Source organism: Bos indicus, chromosome 1 (assembly GCF_029378745.1).
Source record: "Bos indicus isolate NIAB-ARS_2022 breed Sahiwal x Tharparkar chromosome 1, NIAB-ARS_B.indTharparkar_mat_pri_1.0, whole genome shotgun sequence".
Taxonomy (NCBI): Eukaryota; Metazoa; Chordata; class Mammalia; order Artiodactyla; family Bovidae; genus Bos; species Bos indicus.
The window spans coordinates 151,477,396-151,493,204 of record NC_091760.1 but is presented as its reverse complement, the minus strand read 5'-3'; the positions used below and the strand labels follow the sequence as shown (position 1 = coordinate 151,493,204).

Sequence of the window (15,809 nt, the reverse complement as noted above, 5' to 3'; positions counted from 1 at the left end):
AGGGGAGGGGAGGAGCACGGAGCCGGAGGCGGAGCCGGACCTGCCCGGTCGGACCTCGCCCGGCGCCTGCTGTCGCTCGGCGGCCGCTCGCCCAGGGCCGCTGCGGACCTGGGCCTCCGACGTCCGGCGCCCCGGGCCGTGTGAGTCCTGGGAGCTCAGGACGAATCTTTCTTTTCTTTCTTTCTTTCCCGGGTCCGCCGCTTTAACCCCCAAAGGTGTCCTGGCAGGACCGGAGTAGCTAGCTACCGCCGGTGCCACCGAGTGGCCGCGGGGCTTGGTCCACCGGGGGACTCATTGTGGCCCCATTCTTGGACATGCTTATGGACGTATGATTTCCGATCGTTTTTATTCCGAGCGTTCTGTCGTGAAAACACGCTGAGATGACAAAGGTACGAAGTAGACCCTCTGTCTGTCACGAAGTCCTCCTGCTCCGGAAAGCCGCCCCCCTCGCCCCAATCCTGCAGCCTCCACGTGAGTGGCGCCCCTAGAGTTGAGCGGTGCCTTGGTGATAACCAGCCTTGGCTGGGCTTCCCTGGGTTGTGCTAAGTGGCTTCAGTCGTGCAGACTCTTTGCGACCCCCTGGACTGTAGCCCGACAGGCTCCTCTGTCCATGGAATACTCCAGGCAAGAACACTGGAGTGCGTAGCCATTTCCTCCTCCAGGGGATCTTTGAACCCAGGGATTGAACCCGCATCTCTTACATCTCTTGCGTTGGCAAGCGGGTTCTTCACCTCTAGCGCCTGGGCTAATCCTCCGTGATAATTCTCCAAGGCCTCATTGTCCTTGCTTTATATATGAGAGAATCGACCCTTAGGGCAAATAACTTGCCCAGTCAGAAGACATACAGATGGGAAATTCGGGGTTGAAACTCCAGTTTATCTGACTTCCAACTATGGTCAAAACTGTGACTGGTACCTCCTGTTTCCATTTTTAGCAGGAAATACTTGAGTCTCTGGCTAGAAATGTGCACATTTCCTATTCAGATTCAGATCAGCTTCTCAATATTTTGGTGGAAGATTTAGTTTCCCAAAGGTGGGTGTAGAATAAAATAGCTCAGCTTAGGCAAGGCCAGGGACTGGAAGTTGGTGCATCTCAGAGACCACAGTGCTATGAAAGGAGAGGGAGAGGGGCCTCACTTCTCTGTTGCCAAGGTTCCCAGTTTCCATGGCAACCCTGAACCCAGGAGTTGTTCAGATAATTGAGATAGTATTGCACCTTAATGTTTTCAGGTACCTGAGGGTCTCCAGGACTCACCATAGCATAGGTCAGAGGCCGGGTCTATACAGCTCAAACCACCAGAAGCAGAAACAGTTGATCGTTCCAGCAGATTGAACGGATTCTAATGACTTCTCTGTGTACATTCAGGCCTGGATCAGAAATCACAGATAGATAGATCAGGAAGGAATTTCATAAGTGGGATACAGATCCATAGTAAGTTACCATGGAGACATGAAGAGTATGCTACCTTTTTTTTTTTTTTTTAAACTGTACCAGAAAATACTGACTCATTCGGGCTGCGGTTTCAGCTAACAGAGGGACTTACCCTCTAGGCTACTGAAAGCATCTGAGAAACTCGGAAAAGACAGCCATTAGGTCAAGTTCAGTTGCCCGGAGTGGGGCTGCCTTGTCCTGTATACATGGGTATCAGTGCTAGGTGATCAGGGGCCCCCTGGGCCCCTGAGACCCAGTGATCTTTGGGAAGACATCTTTCTTCCTTAAAGAACTCAGAGAGGAGGGGCATCTCCAGCACATCTGAGCAGAAAGACATCAAAAGAAGGGTCACAGGATTTTGAAGACAGTCCGTTTATGACAACCAGCTTTCCCCGTGCTCTAACTGGCTAAACCTTGGGGGGATTCTCAGCTGTATAGAAGCAAGGGTGATTATGCCACCTATGTCATAAGGCTGTGATGGGAGCTCAACACAGAGCCAAATTTGCAAATTTGTCCATCACCTGGTAGAGAGAGGTTCAAAATGTTATAGCTATTACATGTCTTTTTCCAAGCTCCCCTCTGGGAGCATTTTATGAAAAATCCTTTAAAATATATACATCAATATATGAAAAAAATCATTCCTACCCTCTCGGATATAAATGCATGAAAACTTATAGAAAATAATCTAGCCAGGGGCATAAGTGCAGAGCTGGAAAAAATACAGCAGCTGAAAGAGAGAGGAAGCTCAGGGTACCCACAAGTTGGACTCTTGACTCCCACCCAGACTTCTGCCACTCCCTGCTCCTCTTCCCAGGAGCCCTGGGCTCAGCCAAGCAGCGCCCTTACCCTGGGTCCTACGCAGTAAGTAACCCCCTCTATGCTTGTCTGGGTCACTGGCTCATAATCAAATGGGGCCGTACCGGGGTTCCTAACATTTTTTACCTTCCTGTTATTTGTCGGTTTCCTAGTTACTCAGCAGAACTAAAACCCGGCATGGCTGCAGCCTGTGATTATTCATTGACTATTATGGCTTGATTCACAAGGAACATCGGGTTTTCCAGTGAATTAAACCCAATAAAAGTATGACCCTTGGGCTTCAAGATCAAAAGTCGAAGATGTTAGAAGGAAATGAAAAGTTGGGGCATGCATGGGCTGAAATGACCAGACACACCATGTCAAGCTGAGTGTAGGAGTAGCCTTAACTCTTCCCTTAAGAAAGAAGGAAGCTCATCGAAGAGAGGAAGAAAGAGGAATTATAGCAGAATGAAGGCATTATAAGTACTAAATTTCCAGAGAGTAAAATGCACATAGAGTTCTTTAGAATCCAGATGTAATTATTAAAAATGATTAGCTTACCTAGTCATCCTGTAAAAACTACCACAACAAAAATGGTTCCTTAGAAACATGTCTGTATTTACCTTGAAATATTAATCAATAGGCAGTATACAGTTTGAAGCAGTTTCCAGCTGCAACAGACGTCATATGGTCTGAGGTATATCATTTATTCATTCAGCAAACACAGTGTCAGCTGCCGAGAAGACAGATGAGTAAAGGCTTAGTCCCTGCTCTTGGAGAAGTAAAAATAAAGTCCACAGTTCTGCAAATATCATACACAAACGCGAGACTTTGGAAATCCTAGAAGGGGATAGGCAGTGGAGGAGAAAATGCACTTAGATATAATTTAATTCATTCATTCACCTGGTGGATAAAGGTCTGTCTAGTCAAAGCTGTGTTTTTTCAGTAGTTATGTATGGATGTGAGAGTTGGATCATAAAGAAGGCTGAGCATCAAAGAATTGATGCTTTCAAACTGTGGTATTGAAGAAAACTCTTGAGAGTCCCTTGGACTGCAAGAAGATCCAGGTCCATCCTAAAGGAAATCAACCCTGAATATTCATTGGAAGGACTGATATTGACACTGAAGCTCCGACACTTTGGCCACTTGATATGAAGAGCCAACTCATTTTGAAAAGACCCTGATGCTGGGAAAGATTGAAGGCAGGAGGAAAAGGGGATGACAGAGGATTAGATGATTGGATGGCATCACTGACTCAATGGGCATGAGTCTGAGCAAACTCTGGGGGATTGTGAAGGACAGGGAGACCTGATGTGCTGTAGTCCAAGGGGTTGCAAAGAGTCAGACACGACTGAGTAACTGAAAAAAATTCATTCATATTCTACCGCCTATGTTTCCTTTACTGACCATTCACCTTGCAGTCACTGGGTCATGTCTGGCAGGAGTTATTCTACTGATACATGTTAGGGTCAAGGAACAGATGAGGACTTCCTGGTGTTCCAGTGGTTAAGAGTCCACCTGCCAATGAAGTGGACATGGGTTCTATCCCTGGTCTCTGAAGATTCCATATCCTGTGGAGCAACTAAGCCCACGCGCCTCAACTACTGAGCATGCACTCTGCAACAGAAGCCACTGCACTGAAAAGTCCCTGAACCGAAACTAGGGTAGCCCCTGCTCGCTGCAACTAGAAAAATCCTGCGAAAAGCACCAAAGACTCAGCACAGCCAAAAATAAATGAAAAACAATTTTAAAAAGGAACAAATGAAAAAAATAAATAAATAAATAAAAAGGAACAAATGAAATTAAATTTTAAAGCACCCCCATCTCCCTTCACCTCACACAGCAGATAGGCACACGATGTGGACACCATGCAGTTGCCCTCTACTCATGCCCATCTGCTGTCAGAGGTTCCCAGAATCCAGGCCAACCTGGGGTGATCCAGCACCCTTGCAGTACCACTCGACCCCCCCAGGCTGGTTCCACACTACTCGAGAGCAGGTAGTTTGGTTCTATACTTCTCTTTAAGATTCCTCAAAACAACCAACATGTGACTATGGAAGGTCAAAAACTGCCCCTAATGTCCTGTGTTAATTTCATCTGCTTTTGGCAGCCTCATTCAGTTCAGCTCAGTTGCTCAGTCCTGTTCAACTCTTTGCAACCTCATGGACCACAGCAGACCAGGCCTCCCTGTCCATCGCCAACTCCTAGAGTTTACCCAAACACGTGTCCATCAAGTCAGTGATGCCATCCAACCATCTCATCCTCTGCCGTCCCCTTCTTCTGCCTGCAGTCTTTCCCAGCGTCAGGGTCTTTTGAAATGAGTCAGCTCTTCGAATCAGGTGGCCAAAGTATTGGAGTTTCAGCTTCAGCGTCATTCCTTCCAATGAACACCCAGGACTGATCTCCTTTAGGATGGACTGGTTGGATCTCCTTGCAGTCCAAGGGACTCTCAAGAGTCTCCTCCAACACCACAGTTCAAAAGCATCAGTTCTTTGGTGCTCAGCTTTCTTTATAGTCCAACTCTCACATCCATACATGACTAGTGGAAAAACCATAGCCTTGACTAGATGGACCTTTGTTGGCAAAGTAACGTCTCTGCTCTTTAATACGTTGTCTAGGTGGGTCATAACTTTCCTTCCAAGGAGTAAGCGTCATTTAATTTCATAGTGGCAGTCACCATCTGCAGTGATTTTGGAGCCCAAAATTGGTCCCTTGTGATTGATCCCTGTGGGCATGAAGGCAGGGCAACCAGATAGAGCAAGCCCGTGATCTTATCCTTTGATGGGCCAGTCTCCCTGGGGTCCAGTCCCAGCTCAGCCTTTCATTAGCTGTCCAGCTGCGACCCTGGTAAGCTACAGAAACTGTCTGGGCCTCAGTTTCCTTTTCCATCATTTGCATAATAGCCATGCTTTTCTCCTAGGGCCGCTGGACGATTAAGTGAGTTCAAGTTTCTGAAACTCTTAGAACAATGCCTGGCACATACAAGGTTGTGACAAATAAGCCAGAGCTCCCCTGACCCTGCAAGGGTTGATCCCACCATCCCCTTCAGCCACGTCTAATGACCACCCAGTTCTACACTCTAAGCAGGATCTTGACTCACAGCGAGGAATAAGATCAAGGCCAATGCCATCCATAGGCGTACATGGTTTCACTGTAATTCTCTGGCCTTTGGTAGCAGGATATCAAGGAATAAACACTGAATTTTAAAATTGGGGAAAAAAAAGAGAGTTAATAAGTGAGACCAACTTCTGTTTTTATAAGGAATCTAAAGCCTACTGAGGATCAATTTCTTGCTGTTGGTCATAAGACTATTTCCTGGTGGACCTGGGGCCCCAGTCCAGGCCAGCTGCCCCCCATGCCTCCCTGACGCAGTCATATTTCCTTATAAGGCAGTGCTCTCAGAGTATATGAGCCGCCTTCAAAATCCACTGTGATATTAAGCTGCATGATGACAGGCTGTAGGCAAGTCTGAACAACAAAAATAGTAAGAGGGACCCGTTGTATTCTGAAGAACTGATAATCCCTAAATAAATGTGTCTGCAATGTGAGTCAGATCTGAGGAGATATAGGATTTCAGAGGTGTGCATGTGTGTTCTGAATCACAAAATGATTCCCACAGTACACGCTGGACTGAATGATGCTTTGAGCACCAGCATGACTATTTATCTTGCAAACTGGACACCGAGCTGCTAGTCTTCACACAAACGAAGAGTTAGTCACTGCTGCGCCCGCCAGTCCAGCCAGTGATTAAGGAAGGCTAATTCACGTTGCCGCTCTTGGTGACAACGTAAAACCTGGATTAGCATTGTAAAGCCCAGGAATGTGACAGAAGCAACACGTGAATAATCATTAAAACCGGGTATTTATGTTATGTCCATTTGAAACTGCTCCCCTCAGGCTGGGACTCGAACCCAGTCAAAGCCCAGATTAGGATTTGAACCCCTTTCGTTGAGATCACACACCTGGTCCCAGGACTTAATGAGGCTCAGGTTCTTTTTACGTTCTTTATGTTCTTCAGGTTCTTTATGCACAGAAGGAATTCCGTGAAAGCCAAAGTGATAGGTAAGAAGTGAATTTATTGAGAGAGGTACACATTCCATAGACAGAATTCAGTCCATCTAAAAGGCAAAAATAGCCCCCGGAGAAACACATTCCACAGACAGAGTGTGGGCCATCTCAGAAGGCCAGAGGCTCTGAGATATGGGGTGGTTAGTTTTATGGGCTGGGAAATTTCATAGGCTAATGAGCGGGAGGATTGCTCCAACTAGTTTGGAGAAGGAGTGGAGATTTCCAGGAATTGGGCCACGGCCCACTTTTTGGCCTTGTATGATCAGCCCTGGAACTGTTAGGGCACCTGTGGGTGTGTCATTTAGCTTATGGTAATGTATTATCTTCCCTGGTGGCTCAGATGGTAAAGAATCTCCTATAATGCAGGAGAGTTGGGTTGGGAAGATTCCCCTGGAGAAGGAAATGGCAACCCACTCCAGTACTCTTGCTTGGTAAATCCCATGGACAGAGGAGCCAGATGGTCTACAGTCCATGGGGTTGCAAAGTGTCAGACACGACTTGGCGACTGAACAGCAGCAGTGTATTACAATGAGCGTATATAAGCCTCAGGGTCTGCTGGAAGTTGAACCTTCTGCTGTCTTGGACCTAGATGATTCTAACCAGTTTATGTCATATCCTCTACTGGGATGTCATTCTTTTAAAGGCTGTGCCCTGCCTCCCTCCCTCTTGTTTCACGTTCTTTTGAGATTTGGCTTTCCAATTGCTGCAAGACATTTTCCCTCGTTTCTTTACTTTTATGATTTCCAGTGTCTATGTCTATTTCAGACCCATGGAGTTGCTAGTGTCTCTGGTTTATAGTCATTATGTAAATCACCTCTTCTCATTGCAGCTAATGCTGGCTTTACCTCTCAGTGCCAGACTTGTCACCTCGAACTTGCCTCTTTGTTTCTGGTTGAGGGTGAAGAGGAGAGACCACACAATACTCTCAGCTGTCAAGAGGAAGAACCCCAGGACTCATCTTCTGGAAGGTTCTCACAGAACTCTACAGGGGGTGCCCCAGCTCTCTGAGCAAAGAAACAGTCCTGTATTTGCCCCCTTATTAAAACAAAGCAGAGATGACTCACAGGGACACACCCCTTCCCCACCTCCCACTTTGGAGAAGGAGTGGAGGTTTCCAGGAATTGGGCCACTGCCCAATTTTTGGCCTTTTATGATCAGGCTTGAAACTGTTAGGGCACCTGTTGGTGTGTCATTTGCATTTACACCTGGAAAAAGGGACAATGAGGGGACCAGGTCCCAGTTGCCATCATGAAATTCTTTATACTTAAAAATTTTGACATTTTTAAAAAAATTACATTTTCATTTATTTTTTTGGTCATGCACTGAGAACTGTGGGATCTTAGTTCTCCCACCAGGGATTGAACCCACGGTCTCATCTGTGAAACTGCAAAATCCTAACCACTGGACTGCCAGGGAATTCTCTTAATAATATATAAGAGGCTCTTTTCCATTTTGCAGCTGCTGCTGCTGTTAAGTTGCTTTAGTCATGTCCAACTCTGTTACCTCATAGACGGCAGCCCACCAGGCTCCGCCATCCCTGGGATTCTCCAGGCAAGAACACTGGAGTGGGTTGCCATTTCCTTCTCCAATGCATGAAAGTGAAAAGTGAAAGTGAAGTCACTTAGTCGTGTCTGACTCTTAGCAACCCCATGGACTGCAGCCTACCAAGTTCCTCTGTCCATGTGATTTCCCAGGCAAGAGTACTGGAGTGGGTTGCCATTCCCTTCTCCCTCCATTTTGCAGAAGGCTCTTCAAATTATGTAGTCAGTCCCTGGTGAGACATTTTTCCCATGACTTTCCCCACGTGCAGGGAGCCAGAGGGCACTTCTATCATACAGAACACACAGCAGACAGGTGGCCATCAGCCCCCTGCTCCCAAGGCAGCAGGTCAGAGCCTCTGTGTCAGTCTGACTTGGTCTTTTCAAGCTACATACTACACAAACTCACTTAAACACCTGTATTGTGATATAATCCACATACTGCAAAATTAACCCATGTAAAAGCCTAGAATGTGAAGTCAAGTGGGCCTTAGAAAGCATCACTATAAACAAAGCTAGTGGAGGTGATGGAATTCCAGTTGAGCTATTTCAAACCCTGAAAGATGATGCTGTGAAAGTGCTGCACTCAATATGCCAGCACATTTGGAAAACTCAGCAGTGGCCACAGGACTGGAAAAGGTCAGTTTTCATTCCAATCCCAAAGAAAGTCAATGCCAAATAATGCTCAAACTACCACACAATTGCACTCATCTCAGATCAGATCAGATCAGATCAGTCGCTCAGTCGTGTCTGACTCTTTGCGACCCCATGAATCGCTGCACGCCAGGCCTCCCTGTCCATCACCAACTCCCAGAGTTCACTCAGACTCACGTCCATTGAGTCAGTGATGCCACCCAGCCATCTCATTCTCTGTCATCCCCTTCTCCTTTTGCCCCCAATCCCTCCCAGCATCAGAGTCTTTTCCAATGAGTCAACTCTTCGCATGAGGTGGCCAAAGTACTGGAGTTTCAGCTTTAGCATCATTCCTTCCAAAGAAATCCCAGGGCTGATCTCCTTCAGAATGGACTGGTTGGATCTCCTTGCAGTCCAAGGGACTCTCAAGAGTCTTCTCCAACACCACAGTTCAAAAGCATCAATTCTTCGGCCCTCAGCCTTCTTCACAGTTCCAACTCTCACATCCATGCGTGACCACAGGAAAAACCATAGCCTTGACTAGACCAACCTTTGTTGGCAAAGTAATGTCTCTGCTTTTGAATATGCTATCTAGGTTGGTCATAACTTTCCTTCCAAGGAATAAGTGTCTTTTAATTTCATGGCAGCAGTCACCATTTGCAGTGATTTTGGAGCCCAGAAAAATAAAGTCTGACACCGTTTCCACTGTTTTCCCATCTATTTCCCATGAAGTGATGGGACAGGATGCCATCCATGATCTTCGTTTTTTGAATGTTGAGCTTTAAGCCGACTTTTTCACTCTCCACTTTCACTTTCATCAAGAGGCTTTGTAGTTCCTCTTCACTTTCTGCCATAAGGGTGGTGTCATCTGCATATCTGAGGTTATTGATATTTCTCCCAGCAATCTTGATTCCAGCTTGTGTTTCTTCCAGTACAGCATTTCTCATGATGTACTCTGCATATAAGTTAAATAAACAGGGTGACAATATACAGCCTTGATGTACTCCTTTTCCTATTTGGAACCAGTCTGTTGTTCCATGTCCAGTTCTAACTGTTGCTTCCTGACCTGCATACAGATTTCTCAAGAGGCAGATCAGATGGTCTGGTATTCCCATCTCTTTCAGAATTTTCCACAGTTTATTGTGATCCACACAGTCAAAGGCTTTGGCGTAGTCAATAAAGCAGAAATAGATGTTTTTCTGGAACTCTCTTCCTTTTTCCATGATTCAGCGGATGTTGGCAATTTGATCTCTGGTTCCTCTGCCTTTTCTAAAACACGCTAGTAAAGTAATGATCAAAATTCTCCAAGCCAGGCTTCAGCAATACGTGAACCATGAATTCCAGATGTTCAAGCTGGTTTTAGAAAAGGCAGAGGAAGCAGAGATCAAATTGCCAACATCCGCTGAATCATGGAAAAAGGAAGAGAGTTCCAGAAAAACATCTATTTCTGCTTTATTGACTACACCAAAGCCTTTGATTGTGTGGATCACAACAAACTGTGGAAAATTCTGAAAGAGATGGGAATACCAGACCACCTGACCTGCCTCTTGAGAAACCTATATGCAAGTCAGGAAGCAACAGTTAGAACTGGACATGTAACAACAGACTGGTTCCAAATAGGGAAAGGAGGACGTCAAGGCTGCATATTGTCACCCTGTTTATTTAACTTATATGCATAGTACATCATGAGAAACACTGGGCTGAAAAAAGCACAAGCTGGAATCAAGATTGCCAGGAGAAATATCAATAACCTCAGATATGCAGATGACACCACCCTATGGCAGAAAGTGAAGAGGAACTAAAAAGCCTCTTGATGAGAGTTAAAGAGGAGAGTGAAAAAGTTGGCCCAAAGCTCAACATTCAAAAAACGAAGACCATGGCATCCTGTCCCATCACTTCATGGGAAATAGATGGGGAAACAGTAGAAACAGTGTCAGACTTTATTTTGGGGGGCTCCAAAATCACTGCAGGTGGTGACTGCAGCCATGAAATTAAAAGACACTTATTCCTTGGAAGGAAAGTTATGACCAACCTAGATAGCATATTCAAAAGCAGAGACATTACTTTGCCAACAAAGGTCCATCTAGTCAAGGCTATGGTTTTTCCAGTGGTCATGTATGGATGTGAGGGTTGGACTGTGAAGAAGGCTGAGGGCCGAAGAATTGATGCTTTTGAACTGTGGTGTTGGAGAAGACTCTTGAGAGTCCCTTGAACTGCAAGGAGATCCAACCAATCCACTCTGAAGGAGATCAGCCCTGGGATTTGTTTGGAAGGAATGATGCTAAAGCTGAAACTCCAGTACCACCTCATGCGAAGAGTTGACTCATTGGAAAAGACTCTGATGGTGGGAGGGATTGGGGGCAGGAGGAGAAGGGGATGAGAGGATGAGATGGCTGGATGGCATCACTGACCTGATGGACGTGAGTCTAAGTGAACTCTGGAGTTGGTGATGGACAGGGAGGCCTGGCGTGCCGCAATTCATGGGGTCGCAAAGAGTCGGACACGACTGAGCGACTGAACTGAACTGAAAGTATATGGTTCAGTGGTTTTAGAAATATTCACAAATATGTGCAGCTGTCACCCCAGTCACATTTAAGACATTTTTATCACCTCAGAAAGAAGCTCTGTTTCCATTAGCCATCATCCCATCAGCCCTTCTCTCCCCTGCTAGCCCTGTGTAATCACTGATCTGCTTTCTGCCTGCCTATTCTATGCTTTTCCCATGAACAGAGGTGTACCATTTTTTGTTTTGTTGTTCAGTCGCTCAGTCACCCTTTGTGACCCCCGTGGACTGCAGCACACAAAGCTTCTCTGTCCTTAGCTATCTCCCAGAGTTTGCTCAAAACTCATGTCCATTGAATCTGTGATGCCATCCAACCATCTCACCCTCTACGGTCCCCTTCTCCTCCTGCCCTCAATCTTTCCCAGCATCAGGGTCTTTCCTAATGAGTCAGCTCTTCCCATCAGGTGGCCAAAGTGTTGGAGCTTCAGCTTCAGCATCAGTGCTTCCAATGAATATTCAGGGTTGATCTCCTTTAGGATTGACTAGTTGGATCTCCCTGCAGTCCAAGGGACTCTCAAGAGGCTCCCCCAACACCACAGTTTGAAAGCATCAATTCTTCCCCACTCAGTTTCTTTATGGTCCAACTCTCACATCCGTCCATGACAACTGGAAAGACCGTAACTTTGACTATACGAACCTTTGTCAGCAAAGTGATGATCTCTGCTTTTTAATACACTGTCTGGGTTTGTTGTAATAGCTTTTCTTCCAAGGAGCAAGCGTCTTTTGTGATTGGCTTCTCTCACTCAGCCTACTCTTCTCAAGGATCATCCAGGTTGTAACCTGTGTCAGCACTTCATTTTTCTTTATGACCCGTATATATTTTATTATATCCAATTGTTTGGTTTCTGTTGGCAGCTATCTGTGAAACGTCTGGCCTGTGACTGAGGCTTATAGCATCTTTAACGCCGAGAGAGGGCTGACCAGTGATGGTCTTTTCCTGGACCAGCTTGGGCAGCAGAGGAAGACGCAAAGCCAGGTGGGTAGGAGGTGCCCTGGGCTGTGCCAGACGGTCTGTCACAGGGCTGCGTTCAGGCCTCCTTTGTTTTTCTCCCACAGTGGCTGTCACGGCAGAGGGCCACCTTAGGAACAGCTGGGTCTTCCTCACTGGGGAGAGGAGAGGAGATCAATGAAGCCCTTCCCTCTCTGAGCTTCAACACACTCGATAACGAGGGAGAAGAATATTTGAGGAAACTAGCTGCTTGTCTCTTGTTGCTTTATTTTCACTTTGGTGTTTGTATAGAAAAAAGAGTGAACTATTTCTCTGAAAGAACCACCTGATCTGGTTTACTTAAAAAAAAAAATTGACATTTTGCTCATCCATTCACTCACTCATTCCTTCCTTCATTCATTTCAGTTTTATTGAGGTACAATTGGCATAATTTGACATTTTATTTTGACAGGGAAGTAGGATTTGTTGGTAAGTGTGAGTGAGCAGGGGAAAGCACCAAGCTCTCATGAGTGCAGGCCCACCACTGGTCCGGGGGGCCATAATTAGGGGTGTATTTGATCCCTCGTATCTTCCCTGGTGGCTCAGATGGTAAAGCGTCTGCCTATACTGCGGGTAGACCCGGGTTCAGTCCCTGGGTTGGGAAGATCCCCTGCAGAAGGAAATGGCAACCCACTTCTGTACTCTTGCCTGGAAAACCCCATGGACGGAGGAGCCTGGCAGGCTACAGCCCATGAGGTCGCAGAGAGTCAGACACAGCTGAGCAACTTCACTTTTCACTTTGGCCCCTCAGCCATCCGGGATGAGCCGCTTTTCCGCCACCATGTTTCAGATTCATGCACGTTAAATTTAGCAAATCCCCGCTTCTTGGAGATGTGGACCTTCCGTCAGCCAGGGCACTTGAACTTGGCCTCGCGGAGGGCCTCAGTCGCATGCTCCTTGTTCTGCAGCTTGGTGTGGATGGACTTTATGACTTGGCCGGTGTGGGCCCTGGCCACTGTGCCCTGGGCCTTCCCAAAGGCATCACAGATACCTATCTGCAGCCTGGATTGAGGGTGGCAGGCCAGTCATGAGTGTCCCCTGGAAAGGGCTGTTTCCAAGGTCCCTTAGGGCAACCCACACAGGCAACAGGCTGCATATACTACCTGACATTTGCAATCAGTGCACACCAAGCCCCCATGGGGAATGGAGCATAGTTGGCTTAATTGGCTGCAAATACAATTTGACATTTTAAAAATGATTTGTCAGTGTGACTTGCACATTTGAATACTTATTTCTAAAGGCTTTTAAACACTGTATTTGTTCTCAAAACAGCATCCAGAGGGATCCTGTTAAAACATCTGTCAGACCCTCTCTCCTCAGCTGAAGCCCTCCAGTGGCCCAGGGTGACTCAGAGGAAGAGCTTGAGGCCCTCCGATTTCCCCTCCCCACTCTGAGGCCTCCATCTCTCAGATGTCTCCTCTTGCCCCAGTCCTGCTGGTCCTCAGGGCACCAGCTGGCCTCCCCCAAACATCAGACAGGATCCTCCCTCTCCTGGGAAACCTCTTCCCACGTCTAAAATTTAATCCATTTTTCATCTAACACAGGCTGACTTTTTTTTTCCCTAAAGCCCTTGTCATTATGTAATTTTCCTTTGACATTTTCCTTTTTCACCCTGTTCACTCTCCCTGAATATTCATAGGAAGGACTGATACTGAAGCTGAAGCTCCAGTACTTTGGCCACCTGATGCAAAGAGCCAACTCATTGGAAAAGACGCTGATGCTGGGAAAGATTGAGGGTAGGAGGAGAAGGGGACAACAGAGGATGAAATGGTTGGATGGCATCACTGACTCGAAGGACATGAGTCTGAGTAAACTCTGGGAGTTGATGATGGACAGGGAGGCCTGGCGTGCTGCAGTCCATGGGGTCTCAGAGTTGGGCATGACTGAGTGATAGAACAACTCTTCTTCTCCCCTGCATGAATTCTATTTCAGCAGGGTGGGGTTGTATCCATTTCAGGCACTACTTTTCTGCAGAACAATTCCTAACATGGCACTCAATACATATTTGTTGGGTAAACGACACTCATGAATTCCAGGGAATTTTTGCCGCCTTTCTGAGGAACAAGTATAATGTTAGTTTGTACATATAGATGCAGCTGTTACAAGTTTTACCAATAAAAAGAGATAAATACATTATGTGAAGTCTTTCATTTTTTAAAATTTTATTTTATATTGGAGTTTAGTTGATTTACAGTGTTGAGTTAGTTTCAGGTGTAACAGCAAAGTGATTCGTTTATATTGATATTAATACATATACATTTGTCTGTTCTTTTTCAAATTTTTTTAGCATTTACATTATTGCAGATTATTGAGTAGAGTTCCCTGTGCTGTACAGTAGGCTGTTGTTGGCTATCTGTTGTAAATACGGTAGTGTGTAGGCGTTAATCCCAAACTTCTAATTTATCCTTCCCATGTCCCATCTTTCCTCTGTTGGTAAGCATAAGTTTCTTTTTGAAGTCTGCAAGTCTGTTTCTGTTATGTAAATAAGCTCACTTATATCATTTTTAAGATTTCACATAGGAAGTGAATGGTTTTCTTTCTTTGACTTCACTTAGTATGGTAATCTCTAGGTTCATCCATGTTGCCAAGATGGCATTATTTTATTCTTCTTTATGACTGAGTAGTATTCCATTGTATGTATATACTACTCTTCTTTAACCATTCCTGTATTGATAGACATTTAGGCTGCTTCCTTGTCTTGGCTGTTGTAAATAGTGCTGCAATTAACATTAGGGTGCATGTATTTTTTGAATTTGAATTTTGTCCAGTATATGCCTGGGAGCAGGATTGTTGGGTTATATGTTAGCTCAGTTTTTAGTTGTTCAGTGGTCATTTATAGTATATCGCTGAAACAATGAAAACCAGAACAGTGGCAGACCTTGTGTTTACATAGTACTTTATGATTTTCCTAGGCTTACTTTCTATGAAATTACTTATTTTGGATAGCAGTACTATTTCCAGTTTAAATGACTTGCTCCAAGTCACAGAAGTTGCCGACACCTTGATCTTGGACTTCTAGCCACCAGACCTGTCAGAGAATTAACGTCTACTTTTTCAAGCCACTGAGTTTGTGGTACAGAAGCCACAGGAAACTCTTGCAACCTTTTTTTCTGAGACAAGATACTGAAAGGAGAGAAAAAACCACCAGGGATGAAGTTAAGGGATGGGAAGCTTTCTAACAAAGTGAAGGGCCTTAGTAGGAGTAAGAAAGTTTTGAGTACATTGAAAACAGGATAAAGAGTAAAAAAAGTTGAATTAGGCAGTGACTTGGATCTCTGACCTTCTCTACAAGAAAACAAGAAAAGGAGGTTTATGAAACTGCTTTCTTGAACACTCCAGCCAGTGGGGCCAATGTGTATTTAGGGTGATAACTACACGTTGAAATCTTAAGTACAGTCTTAGAGGTGAGGCACCATCTCCTATTTATGTGAAAAAAATCATTAAAATAAAAAGAATAAGAGCTTAGAATTCAGATCAATTGCAAGTTGATAATGGTGTGAAGGGATCAATGGCCTGAAGATTAGAAGAAAACGAGAAGGTTGTCTTTAGTTCTCCTGTTCCTAGTTTCTCCTTGTTGGGGTCTCTGAGCCCCTCAGCTTTGGAATCCGATCCAGTCCCTGTTCCTGAGTCAGGAAGAGAACTGGTCTAGCCCCATAGACTTCTGGACAGGAGCTAAAGATACACCAAGAGGGAGCCCTGTGGTCTGGTGGAGATTGGCCAGGGTCACCGCTGGGTCCTGAGAAATCCTTGGTCCCTGTCCTTCTGTGCACCGGACTCTCCTCCTTCCTTTGCC

General features: G+C 45.6%; 1 long non-coding RNA gene and 1 pseudogene across 1 annotated transcript; one reads left to right on the top strand and one right to left on the bottom strand.

Moving 5' to 3' along the window:
* Nucleotides 1-27: 27 nt before the first annotated feature.
* LOC109561655 (uncharacterized) lies at nt 28-15,521 on the top strand. The gene is made up of 3 exons (XR_002181075.2): nt 28-389; nt 11,884-12,004; nt 13,656-15,521. It is a non-coding gene; the product is annotated as an uncharacterized lncRNA (long non-coding RNA).
* Nucleotides 13,063-13,189, bottom strand: LOC139185317 (small nucleolar RNA SNORA70; annotated as a pseudogene).
* Nucleotides 15,522-15,809: the final 288 nt, after the last annotated feature.